The sequence below is a fragment of the Artibeus jamaicensis genome, unplaced genomic scaffold, assembly GCF_021234435.1.
Source record: "Artibeus jamaicensis isolate MK-2021 breed Jamaican fruit bat unplaced genomic scaffold, CSHL_Jam_final contig_923, whole genome shotgun sequence".
Classification (NCBI taxonomy): domain Eukaryota; kingdom Metazoa; phylum Chordata; class Mammalia; order Chiroptera; family Phyllostomidae; genus Artibeus; species Artibeus jamaicensis.
Window position 1 is genome coordinate 4,862,848 of NW_026522014.1, and position 13,842 is coordinate 4,876,689.

General features: G+C 42.1%; 1 long non-coding RNA gene across 5 annotated transcripts in view; it reads left to right on the forward strand.

Annotated features, from left to right (window-relative positions):
* Positions 1-2,780: 2,780 nt before the first annotated feature.
* The window catches only part of LOC119042898 (uncharacterized), a 43,300-nt gene continuing 32,238 nt past the window's right edge, over positions 2,781-13,842 (forward strand). For 3 of the 5 annotated variants that reach the window (XR_008389655.1, XR_008389660.1, XR_008389659.1), the window contains exons 1-2: positions 2,781-3,054; positions 11,937-12,779. This is a non-coding gene — a long non-coding RNA (uncharacterized LOC119042898). Of the gene's footprint in view, positions 3,055-11,820; positions 12,780-13,842 lie in introns of those variants that run through there. The other 2 variants (XR_008389657.1, XR_008389656.1) reach the window with 2 other exon arrangements.

The following is a 13,842-nucleotide window of genomic DNA, read 5'->3' on the forward strand; positions in this document are numbered from 1 at the left end:
GAAGTGGTGATAGTTATACAATATTGTGAATGTACTTACTACGACTGAATTATACACTTCTATATATGTGTGTGTATATACATATATCTATATCTATATATGTATGTATTTTTTTAAATTCAATTCAGAAAATTGAATTTTAAATATCTTGCTTTTTTTAAAAGTTCAACCTCCAAATGCAGTTTATTCCTAGAGTCTGTAGATTTTAAAATCTTTATGCCTTCCTGCTCACATCATTTCTTTCTAACTCTATATTAAACCATAAACACCGTTTCATTAGGTGGGGAGGGGGTGGGAGGAGAACAAGAAAGTTCTGTGAAGGAAACGTTCACATCGTTGTTTACTCTCAGATCTTCAAATGCTGCTTTTAAAATAAAGCAGAAAAGATGACTGTTTGACATATATGCAAGATTTATCATGCTCCAAATAAATTTTAATGAATGCAAAAGGCCTTAAACTCCTTTTCTTGGGCTGTCTTGCCTGCTTCTCCCTTTGAAAGCGGTTCAATCCCCGTGTGCAGCCGCGGCTGGGCCCGGCTCGCTGGCCCAGTCGTGTACACAAACGTTTCCTTTCAGCAGAAATAAACAAGGTCATAAAGAATAAGGTGATCTGCTCCAATATCTAATTTGGGGGTGTGGTTTGGTTTTCTAGCTAATTTTTGAAAACTGAAAGCAGTTTTCTAAAAATTATTTTTCCAGACAATTTTCCTTATGATATTTATCCCAAGAGCAGATTTGCACCCTACGGATGAAGAAAAGACACGAGACTACACCGGGCCCGTGAGCGCTGCTACCAGATTTGGAAGGCGGGGGGTCAGGCTGCTCTGTCCTCCCAGGTCCCCTGTGGGCAGCCTCGGTCTCTCTGGGCCGGTTGTCTTTTATTTTCTGGTCCAGTGACTGCTTTGAAAGAGAGATGTGTTACCCTGTGAGTGAAAAATGTATCGTGTGTGTGTGTGTGTGTATAAATGTATATTTACATATACTCCTATATATAAATTTGTGTATCTATATACCTGTGCATAAATGTGTGTATGTACATGTATACCTATGTATACATGTATATGTACAGGGTGGGGCAAAAGTATGTGTTACAGTTGTATGTGAAACACAGTTTTTATTCTTAGATTATTATTTATTATTTTATTATTTTCCATATGAATAAATGCTAATCAAATTTTGCCCCACCCTGTATATGTATATCTATGCCCACCTATGTATAAATGTATATCTATATGTACCTAAGTATAAATGTATATTTCAATATATCTATGGATAAATATATATTTATATATCTATGTATAAATGTGTGTGTGTGTGTGTATCCATATATAAATGTGTATCTCTATACACAAGGTTAGCCTGGTCTGTAACAGCTCCTTGCTCGGCTCGTCCAGCCGCCAGGCAGACCATCGGCGCGCACGGAGGGAGGGGCAGGCCGGCCGGCCAACGCTGAGTGCCGCCCAGAGCTGACCCGGGCCTCTCCATCACAGGTCAGAGGCCAGCCAGAGCGGTATCAGCCCTCTGGATCACCTGGGTCAAGCAATAGAAACTTCAAAAACAAATCCCCCCAAGCCCCTGCCTTCTTGGGGACATCAAAGTTATTTTTTTCTTTTTTAATTTTATGGGTAAGGCAAACAATGGAGTCTTTGTATTTTATCAGAAAAGTTAATGAAGTTTACTTCTTTAGAACTTGGAGTGAACAGTAAACAAAGTTATGTCGTCACTCTCCCTGGAGTACCGCCAGTGCTGTCACGTTAAGCAAACTTACTTCTCATGGGAACACAGAGCTTGACGGCTCCTATAGGAGCAGCTGGAACACAGAACAGTGAGGTTCGGTGCTCTGTGTGGTGGGAAAGGCAGGCAGAATCAGTTTTCCGAGTGTTTGAAATTTTAACGCCTTTAGGGGAACTGGTTTGAGGCCACTCCACACGTCAGTGGAGACTCTGTTCTGAAATGTAGAGGACTAGCCTTAGCCCCCAAGTCTCTCACAGAGGACAGAGGCTGGGCACAGAGGCAGGTGTGGCACTTCCCCAGCAGGGGGCAGTACTAAATTTTGGGGAGACCTGGGGGAATCTCCTTGCCCGCAGTATGCTTGGCCTGGACTGAGAAGGTTTAGCAAACGCGCACGGCAGAGCGGAGCCTGGGGAGCACCTTGATGACACCCCTCTTCCTCCCTCGGTTTCTCTGCTGCTCAGGGCCCCCCCCCCCCCCCCCCCCCCGAAGAGCCATCACTGAGCAGGACGCCCAGCTGCCAACAGAAGGAGAGCGGCTGGGAGCCGCAGGCCCAACACCCGGATCCAGAGTTTGGAAAGTCGTCGCTAATATGGCAACAGGTCTACGGGAGTAAACAGTTTAGTTCATTTGGAGCAAAAAAAAACATTTACGATCGAGCACGACAGGTACAAAATGCTGGGAGAACCAACTTTATGGGCTGCGAGAAAAAGAGGGGGCGTTTACCCATGGGCCAGTCCCCTGCTCAGAGTGTTAAAAGCCTTCCTCCCCCTCAAATCCTGCCCCACCCCCTGCCCTGGTCCTTGGCAGGAGACCATACTCTCTGGCAGGGAAGCTGGTTGTATTGCTTTTCCCTCGTCCCCGGTTAAGTTGCTCTGGACTCTGGCAGACGCCCTGTAGGATGGTCAGCTCTGGCGACATTTCAAGTGGCATGTGGGGTGTAGCTGGCGGGAGCCCGGGGTCCTCTGTGGTCAAGGAGCATTCATAAGAGCAGTAGAAGGAATGGCCACGTCAAGGCCTGGCTTGTCCTTGAGACGTGCCTTTGCCTGGAACCGCGGGCCGCTGGCCCCAGTACAAGGGAGGCCACGTGGAGAGGCTGGCACCGGAGCCGGCCCTCGGGGAGGCAGAGAGAGCAGCTTCTGTGGGTTTTTGAAGTGACCACACGCCAGTGTTACACAATGTGATACGATGGTGGGGGGGAGTAGTTTTTCTTGTTTTTCCAAATTAAGGTACTGTTTCTTTGAAAAATTAATTAAAAAATAAGTTTTTAGAGTGAAAAATGATCTGGAGCAATTGGCCCACGAGCTGATGAAATCAGTGACATGTGAGTATTTGAAAGGGAAATGGATACATTGCATTTTCACTCAGCTGCCCCTGAATGTTGAGACAGAGGAGCTTGTTTCCTCCTGGTCGGGAGTGTGTGGTTTGATGGTCGGAGGGCGGGCGAGGGAGTCAGAAAGTCTGGGTTGCGTTCCCAGCTTTGCCGCTGACTCACTGGGTGACCTTGACCAATGGTTGCACCCTCTGCATCTCTGTCCAGAAAATGGGGATTTAATGACAGTCCCCAGAAAGAAATGGTTGAACAGTTTCGAGGTACATTGGGTTAGATATTTTGAGGTCCCGGGGCAGGCAAAGATGGCAAGAATTCCAGACTGAATTTTCCTGCCCAGGGAAGCCCGGTTTGGGATGGTTTAGAAACAGCTGGGGCTGAGAACATGATAAATGCCCACCACCGTCAGAGGTAACCTTTGATATATGGCCTTTGAAACTGTCACATCTCCAAAGCCACCCTGTCACCTTCCAAAGTTTCACCCTATTGGACCCTGTGAATTTCTTTGAAAACAATTTAAAATTAAATTCCGTGGCACTGAGTCATCTCCTGCCAGCCACTAAATACTGAGATGAAAATCTCTTGTGACAGTGAACACAATGGTTGTTCAGAGGTCTTGCATTAGATATTTTTTAAAGTTTTATATTTTAGTTTGCTGCCTTCCATAAGGGCCTTAATAATTTGAAACACTGTTAATTACTTTCCAGCCAGCAAACGAATGCCTCCGATGCGGGACGAGGTCACTCTTTCACTGGGTCTGATTTTTTGCTTGTCTCATAGAGCTGCTTTACTCAAGGAGCCTAGACGGTGCTATGGAAACAGTAACTAACAAAGCAAGAGTCAGGAAACCTGCATTCTGGCATTGCCATGCTGGTGCATAAATAACTTAGTCTCTCTAGGCATCAGTCTCCCTGTTTGTAAAATGAGGGTGTGTCTCAGAGCTTGGTGGTGGTGGGGGTGTTGCCATGGAGCCCATCTTTCCAAAGAGGCTTTATGCATCATCCAGGATGAAGAAGATGGAGGAGGAGTCCTCAGCCCCTCTCCCCTTGGCTGACGAGCCAGGTCAGCAACTTTGTGAAACCTAGCATGCTTACCACTGGCTAGAGTCCTTCTAGCCCTTCTCCATCTGTGAGAGTGTACATTCCCCGGTGAGAACGGGAGGAGGAACTGGGTATGTTTATGACCAAGCAGTGTGGGTTAGTGATGACTGCTGAATCCAGAGATGCTTGTTTCTGGTTTTGGTCCAGTCATTAAAAACAGAAGGTCACAAAGGCTTGGATGAGAGCCACTGTGTGGTGCTCCTTTTGATGTGCCCTTGGCTGGCGCGCACACAGAGTCCATACAGTTAATAGTTACTCTTAATGAATGACTATGCCCCATTCTTTGATCACTTTTGATAAACACAATTTACTGTATTTTGTGCAGAGAATTTTTCCTCACACAACTGGTGTTAAGGAGAACAAAACGCTGATAAAACATTTGCTATTGCTAAAAGCTACCTTTTCCTCTCAAAGTGAAAATAGCTTCTAAAACTATGAAGGGTATATAATACTTACTAAAACATACATATCATAGAAAGTAGAATAAATTCACCTGTGATCCCAGGTACAACACCTCGTTACCTAGGCACAAATGCTCGTGTACAACCCCAGGTACAACTGCTGTTAACAGTTTGGCACATTTCTTTGAAGGCTTCTCCTATGCACACACTCTCTTACATGTTATGCAAACTGCTTTTTGAAAAAAATGGCCTCATACGTTTGTTTATGCAACTATAGGTATCCTGAATGCATATGAATCATATATGTATACACACATGTATACACGCACATACATATTTCACTGTCCATAGATATAGGTATATTTTATCATTTTTAGTAGTTATACAGTATTGTAATTCATGAATGTACCATCAGTTTTTTCACTGAGGAACATTAGTTTTCCTAATTTTTACTTTTATAAACAACGAGGTGATGAACATCTTTTACATGTATTTTAATGTGTGTGTCCAATTATTTTCATTGACTATATTTCTTAAAGGAAACTCAAACTGTACATATATATACTGTTTTAATTTGGTCATCAGAAATGTTGGTCCAACTTACTTTAGTAAAATGTGCTGTTACAGTGAAACTAAAAGGTTCTTGTATTTTACAAGAAAACAGAATGGCATTGCATATTGGAAATGCTTTTTCATTGACTTTAACATACTTGGTCTCTGTTGGTAAAGCACCAAACTGAATTCTCTGAAAAGAATAATTGGACAGAAAGTTTCATTTAAAAAATATTAGATAATCACATGATTGGATTCCTAGCTGAAAGTGGATTTCTAAGACTCATGACTATTTGAAACTCAAAGAATACAGGTTCTTAATCCTTGCTCCTTAGGAATAATTCTGTCCCTCCCATCTTTCATTTTATTAAATTTTCATATGACCCATTTTTTAAAATGATGATTAGATACAGACAAAAGTAGGGTAATATTGATGGGTAGCAGTAAGACTTTTAACTGTTTGTACCACAACCTACCCATCTCTTAAGTAACAGTGGGCTCGAGAATGACTTGCTCCTAAGGGGTAAAGTAAGTTGTCTGAGACTATCTCTTTCATTTTACTGAACCAGCTCAGGAAGAAGTACTATTATTTTTGTGTTATGAATACTTTTATTTCACCTGACAATGCTGGCCTGTCACCCTGGTGACAATGTAGATAAGAGATCCACTTGGATCTCTAGGACATTAAATTTTCAGTCAGGAATGGGTGTGGTTGAGAGAGATCCTTTCTCTTCCAGACTCTGGGAAATAGAAACTCCAGAACAGGTGACAAATGGGAGAGATACCTTCTGCAAAAGTGCTCTTCTATGTAATGAACCATGTTCGAGATATGTGGGCAACTAGAGGATATTTCTAGGAACACAGTTGTCATTATCTTAAATTTTCACGTCCTTTTCAGATATTAGAAATATAAACCAAGGGCTTCTGGTTAAATTTAAAACTTGTGACTCTTAATGGGAGAAGTTAATGAAAAAATTAAGTGCTGCCCACAAATATTCAAATCACTCATCATTTTCTCTTGAATAAACAGGACAACAGAGAATGCCTACGAAGGCACTCTGTGACTGTAATTTACCATACCACTATGAGTTATTACTAGTACATTTAATGGAGAGTTAAAAAGACTATGGCTCATTTGAACAACTCATTTGAATCTGGAATTGCTTATAACGAAAAAGAAGTGTTTACGGATGAAATTGGACACAGACTTCAAAAATACAAGTGCTATTACAAAGAAGAGGTTAATTAATCTATGCTCTCCATCTCTATGGCACCTCCTCTAACTTCCCTTTCTCCACAGAACACAGGTTTAAATTTAATCTGGAGCTTTAAATTAGAGGTTCAGAAACTTTTTTTGATGATGCATATATTTTAATTACTGCAGTGGGACTACGTAACAACCCATTAATTTGCTTAGAAAATTTTAATACTAAGGTATATATAATTGGTCTAGATTGGTTTGGCTTTTAAAAGAGATAGACGAGGGAATCCCCAACACTTTTTCAGTCCCTTGGCTGTATCATACTTTGGGGTCTGCCTCATCTGAATGTTAGGAAGCCCTGGGCAAATAATCTCTGTGGACAACAAAGTTTGTTCTAATAATGAGTGGATATGGCTCAGGTATCTATTTTCCTTTATGTTCTCAACATCTACAGGAGGTATTCTGCCTCAGCATTAACATTATTTATTTTCTCTTCCCGATGCTATTATTGTGGCCTACTTGATTTTAAAGACTTGATTATATGTTTTTACACACACTTTCATTAATAATGGAAAATGTAAAAAGCTATTCATACCAAACAGTTCTGCTTAAGAAAATGTGAGCTTTCTTTGTGTTCTAACCTGTTGGCCAGAGCTGCCATTTGCATGAATTAAAAGGCAGCCACTGACTGCAATGTTTGGTTGAGGGACAGACATCCAACACCCCAGCCCCTTTATCCACTGTATGTCTATCAAATTGCCTGGAGATCTTAGATTTAGCATCATTCTTGAATAGCCTTCCTGGGGACCCAAGAGTGTGCATTTACATGAGAGAAGATACATGTTACCTGGTTAATATAGTTGCTTGGCTTATTTATATGGTTATCCCAATGTCCCATGTAGCAGTGGACAGGGCTCAGAAGGGAACTGAAGGGAAGGATAAGAAATGGAAGGAAATTGACAGGGAAAGTGTGGGAACAGAGGTTGCTGTCCGCCCAGGCCCAGTTCTAGATGCCCACAGATGGCTTGAGGACACTGGGTCTTCCCTATTCCTATCGCCTAGCACAGGGTCTGGTGCTGAATGAATGAAAAAAAAAAGAATAAATGTGTGAGTGTCAAGGTGAGAGGGCGTCTAAGAAGTGTTGATAGTAGTGGCAGCCTCATAAAAATGACAGTAGATCGGTGGGGATGATGTGGACATGTAGGGTATAACATGGTTTAAGTTATTTAAGGGCAACTGTCAAGACCTGGAAGTTGTCTGGGGAACAGTCCCCCGTAGCAGTCGCCTCTCACAGCACCTGCTGAGTATAAAATGGCTAGGCCCTCCTTCGTGGGTTTTCATTCGGTACACCGACCCACAGCATCAGCCAGACTCTCCTCAGAGCCACTGTGCACAGGACACCAGCAAGGAACTCAGTCCTCTGTCCAGTCCACGGTACTGCTGTTCTCCGATCTGGCTGAGGGGGGCAGCAATCTTCCTCATAGTGGTTCATCCTAGGTTTTCATAATAATTATGTTCTCAGATATTTGAGCAAGGAGTCCCCACCACCCCTTTCCAAACTAGATGCAAAAATATCTCTTTGACTGGAGCTCAGCATTCAGATCTTTTCAAAGCAGAATGGGTGGGGGGAGGGGCTGTGGAGAAAGACTTAGAAGAAATTCACATATTTTTCTCAACAATCCCAAACCTCTCTGGGGTGAGGTCCTGACACCTGTGGCTGAATTAAGCAGCTAGGGAGCGAGGAGAAGGTAATGGTGGTCGAGTAACCTCTGGCGCTTAACCACCATCCTGTTTCGATTGTGGGTCCCAAGTAACATGCTTGGTGGGAGGCCTGGGCTGAGCAGAATGGTTCTTCCTTCTAGGGTGCCAGGGAGAACACAAGGCCATTGTCAGGTGAAGGGTAGGGGCTGCTGCTGCAGCCTTGGTCAGTTGTCCACAAATGCCCACTGCCAGGGCGTCCAAGGAACAGCCCTGGCTGTGATCTCAAAAGAATGGAGGAAGGTGCCACCCTGGCCTAAGGTCAAACTGTGTGTGGTGACAGGGAGAGGAATGTGGACTTTGGCTGAGTAAAGGGAGGAAATATGGGAACTCAGGAGAAAAGCCACATGCGTTTGTTGAAGATTAAGCACCAGCCAGGGAGGGCAAGTGTTTCTTGTCCTTTCAAGATGTGGTTTAGGAAGCCCGATCTGTTAGCTGCTTTGAGAAGTCTCACTCTTTGCTAAGTACCATCTCAGCTAATAAAATGAGCTCTTTAGTGGGGGAGAGAAGTTGGGCCCATTCCATGGGAAGTGAAGGCACATCAAAGGAGGACATCGTTGTGCAAGTACACACATTTCCCCTCCACTTGGCTTGCTGTCGGACTAATTTGCAACTAGGCATTGCAGAAAACCCTCGAAGGGGAGATTACTTAGTAAATGTCTTCATTAGAGCTGTGAATGGTGGAACAGAGGTTGGATTAAGAACAAGAATATTTGGGTTTGAGCCCATTTATTCCATTTTCTAGTGCTGAGGCATTTGAGTGAGTCACAAAATCTGAGTTTCTGATTCATTCCTATAATACGGGAATAATCATTCCTGTCCCATCTATCTCACTGTGTTGCTATGAGGGCCACATGCAGAAAACCTTCTTCAACCCTAAATGTCCATACAAATGCAAAGATTTGTATTTGCTAGAAATCAGGTCTTTTCCCTCCCATTTCCAAAAGGCCTCCCTGCTACTGCACAGAATACAGTAGTTTGACACATAGTAAATACAAAAACAAACAGACAAAAAAAACCACAAATAAAAAACTGTGCAGTTATTTAGCAAACATGGTGATGGAGTGATTTCTCGTGGCAACAAACAAGGGGACATTCGCAGTCCCATACAGCTGGGACTCTACAGCACAGCTAGTTGCCTGTCACTGGGAAGCCCTGCATTCAGAAATCTTCGGCATTGAACTTTTTCATAACTTAACCCATGACTTCTCAGCATTAACACAGACGTAAACTAGAAAAGACTGCTCTGTGACCTTAGAAGGTTGAACAAGTAATACTTCATCCAGGTCATAATTACCCAAGAGATATAACAAAAGACAAATGTAAAACCTTTGTAGTAACCCTTGAATGTTAATGTGAAACTGTTCACATCAAACTGACTTCTTTAGAGAATAAAATAAAAAGGAATTGAAATATTATATAGCTGTAATATGAGATAAGACTCTAAGAAATATAATCGAACTGTTATAAGTTATGGAAATGCTCTAGGAACAGAAAAAAAAACCAGAAAAAATTGCGTTGTTAAAGACTTTAAATCCTTCAGAAAATCCCCAAAGCAAGCTGCCTTAAGCCCTTTTTATAATAAGACAGGATATAAATCAATGCAGATATACTTGGACACATATTAAAATATGTCCGGAATTCTTTCCTGTACCTATTTTTACGCTCTCTCTACCTGGCCAAAGGAATACAGAATTATAAAAAGTGACTGGGGAAATAAATCCACAGAAGGGAACCAAATAACCATCCAGCCCAATAACTGAAGACAGACATTAAAACAACTTTTTTGTTTGTTTACGTGTGTGCCTCTCCGGCTCCTTGCTGTCTCCCCAGCCCAGTGAGAGCAGTTTTAAGGGCGTGACTGTCTTCTCCACCTCTTTGTCTGACACGTCCTTGTCATATTCGGCGTAACCGAAATGGCTGCTGGGGCCAGGAATGAAGGGAATTCTGACATGAAAACTATAGGAAAAATGGAAAAACCCTTAACTACTGAATTTAATTGCACTTTCAAATAAATGTCTAGGAGAAGAGTTCATTAAACGTAGGCTCAGCAACATGATGAACTTGATTGTGCAAGCCACTGAATGAAATGAAAAATGTTCACAATGTACTATAAAGGGGAGTTTGTTGAATTCAAAACACAATGGCATATTACATGAAATCTACATACAAGTGGAAGGCAAACTGTGGTAAGAAAATAGTCGATTGTGGCGATGTCCTTGCTGATAACTTATTAATTTTAATATTATTTAGGAATTGTTTTTAAGAACATTAATGTTGAGGGATCAACAAAAAGAAAGAAAGAAAGAAAGAAAGAAAGAAAGAAAGAAAGAAAGAAAGAAAGAAAGAAAAGAAAAGAAAAAAAAGGACTCATAAGAAACATTAATGTTGCTTTCCCTGGTTTAAAAAATTGTTCAGACTGCCATTTTGATCTCCAAAAAAAAGTGGGAAAAATGCAGGACCTCTTTACTGTTCCATTTAGTGCAGGTATTTTATTTTCTAGTACACTCTGAAACATTTTGTTTTCATGCTGTTACTGTTTTTCTCTGGATGGCATCCAAAGCCTTACTGCGGGCCTCCTAAGAGCAATGTTGCCTGAATTTAACAGCTATTTAATCTACTTCACTTGAAGAAATACTTCCCTTCACTAGGCTGTTAAGAGCTACATATGTAATAAGTAGTTTAGTAATATGCACCATGATTTCTTCCCATTTCATTTAAATTTGGCTTTTAAAAATTAATTAGGCATTTCTAAAACACACGATGGAAAGTGCCGAAGTTAGAAGAAAAAACAGAGCTGCAGAAAGAAACCGATAAACAAAGTTGCTCTTATGTTCCTGAAAATCCTTTGCGTTCACATTCAGTCAACATGTAATAAGAGCCTGTGTCCGCAACCGGCGCCACGCTGGACCCATTCAGTGGCTTTTCGTTCCCATTCCCTCAAACTCCGCGTCATAGAATTATTGTCTGTGTTCTACACAAGGACACACTGGGGCTCAGGGAAGTTCAGTCGCTGGCAAAAGTCACACCGCTGGTGGGAGGCTGATTTGAACTCCAGTCTTAAGGTTTTAGAGTTGGGGCTCTTTCTATTATAGCTAGCTCTAAGTTCATTTTTTTTATATAATGTTTTTTGTTTCTTTCTTTTAAATTAAAGTAGTATCCCACAAAATTATCATTTCTGAAAACAAATATGATAGTAACTACGAGAAAGAGAAAAGAATACAAAGAAAAGGTAGGACTAGTCAATGAGGCAGCAAAGATGGTGATCCAATCACAAGGGACTTTAATAAAACTCTCTGATTCTTAAATCAAGGCATGCTGGTGTAATATCATCACCTGACCCACGGGTTGTAGATTAGTTTCTACCTGGCCAACATAAGCCTAGACACGATGTCTTTGCTCTGCCAGTCCTTGAAGGGTTCTCCGCTGACAGACTTAAACAAGGATCCCCTGTGTAAGAAGGGGAGACAGCACTGCCCAAGGAGGCGAGACAAGTGAAGTGCCTTCTTGCTCGATGGTGGCCTCTTGGAGCCGTGGGGACTGAGGCTCTTAGCCCAGTGGCCTAACGCTCTGGATGGGTTCAAGAACAGGAAGGGGATTCAAGGAACCAGACCAATTCAATAAAAACAGGTACTATATCAGTACAACTTATTTTCTTTAGGGGAGACAGTTCGGAATGGTGGAATTAAAAAAAGGCCTCAGAGGCTGGGTAGGCAGCACCCCTGGGTTCTAGTCCTAGGCCTTTTGCTAAGGTGCTGGGTGAGTTTCTGCAAATTACATCACCATTTGGGGCTTTCATTTTTCAAGTGCAAAGTGAGGAGATTAAATGTGATCTCCGACTCAACTCCCAACTCTCTCCTTAAGGTGTGTTTTGCCAGGAGTTTCTAATCTGCCAGTAGATCCAAAGAACTGAGGTAAATAAAAAACCATGGACACTGGGGCATTGCGAGACTCCAAGGAAAGGAAAGGATCTCCTTCGGATCCTGATGGGTATCGATAATTGTTCTTCATCCGTGACAATCCTGGTTCGACTGGATCTTCTGTGACATTTTTGAGAGAATTGGAAATTTTATGAACTTTCCCTCAACATGAGCTCTAGAAATGTTTAAAATAAACAAATAAATACCACTGAGCTACAGAAATAAAAGACAACTGGTGAAAGGGGAACTTCTATAAGGAAGACTGGACTGAAGTCAAGCAGAAATCCTCGGAAAAGCCACAGAGGTGAAACCAGGGAAAGAGTCATTTATTGACTCAACAAGCCAGATACCTACCACATTGAAAACTTTGTGCTGGTTAGTGAAGACATAATATTCGATTACAGACACTCTTTCAAGGGCTTTTAAGTTCGGAAGTGACATTGAATCACACATGGATAACAATAATGTAAGGTAGGAAACCGGCCTCATTAGAAACAGAGGAGAGATAGAAGAGCTGCGAGGATCATGACTGGGATGAAGGCACAGCTCCCAGTGATCAGAAATATCGGGAAATGTCCTGGGAGACAAAGGCACAACGAAAGCTCACTGCAAGAAGCCAGGTGAAGGTGCTGAAAGACAGACCCAAACCAGAGAGTAAATGTACTTATTCTGGGCCACTTACAACTATTTAGGACCAACCCGGAGCCACACCGGCGTCTCAGGGCCCTCTCTGATCTCCCTGTGCACCTCAGACCCAGTCCGCCATCCTGGGATCCTGAATTGTACTGTAAGTAGAAGCAGAGGTTTTGTTTTGAGATCATCTGGCTATTTTGTTTATGTGGTTATATAATGGTTTTATGAAAGAAAGTTAAATATGTTTACAATGATCTATTAAAATGATTAAAAGTTTAGAGTTGTCAGGAAGATTCTAACACACCTGAGGATTAGATTTGAAGGAAGGCTCTCTTTTCTTTCTTCTTCTCTTTTTTGTCCAGTTGTCTAAAAATGCAGCCAACTACACGGTAATGTACTAAGAGTCCAGGACTCAGGGTTCAGTTGCAGCTGGAGACCTCACACAAGCCTCACACAGAGCTTGAGCACATTATACTTTGAGCCTTAGCTTCCTTATCTGTAAAATGGGATTTACAGAACCTTCTCTGTCTACCCTACAAGATTCTAACAAGAGCCAAATTAAATGAGGTCACATTTAAGTTAGTACTTTCCTCTTCCTCAATGTGTCTCGTTCCTCTTTATGTCTTTAACCCCTAACCCATAATACTGCATATCCCAGACACTTGATAAATTGTGTTTCATTGTGCTGCCCTTTAAATAAGCCACACGGAGCACTTTGCTATGGCCTTGTTTTTATGAATGTGGATTTGACTCCCCCGGTGGCTATTTATCCCTTTGGTCCATCACGCCTAATCAAGGTGAGCTTCTCTGATGAAGTACAGTGTAGTCTTCCTCAGCGGTAACCGTCGACGTTTTCATTACATCATGCCATTTTCCTGTGGTCACCATTTATCAACACACACACACACATTTGTCATGAAAGGATTTGCTCTTCAGGAGCCTAGGGTCTGCTCTGTGTTAGCTAACAACTATCCGCCACGGGCAGCTTAGAACATGGCTCAGCGGAGAGTCATGTACGTGATTTGTTTTATTTGAGTCATGCCATCCTGTGTAGCTCTGCACTTCTTTATCTGGGCTATGAAAATCGTTTTGAGTGGGAATGGTCAGAATCAAGCAGTGTTCTCACACTTCATCGAATCTGGCACATTTTCTCTCTGGGCAAATCCAATGGACATTTTGCAGACCTGCTAATCTCAGGAAGACTGGAGTTTTTAGAG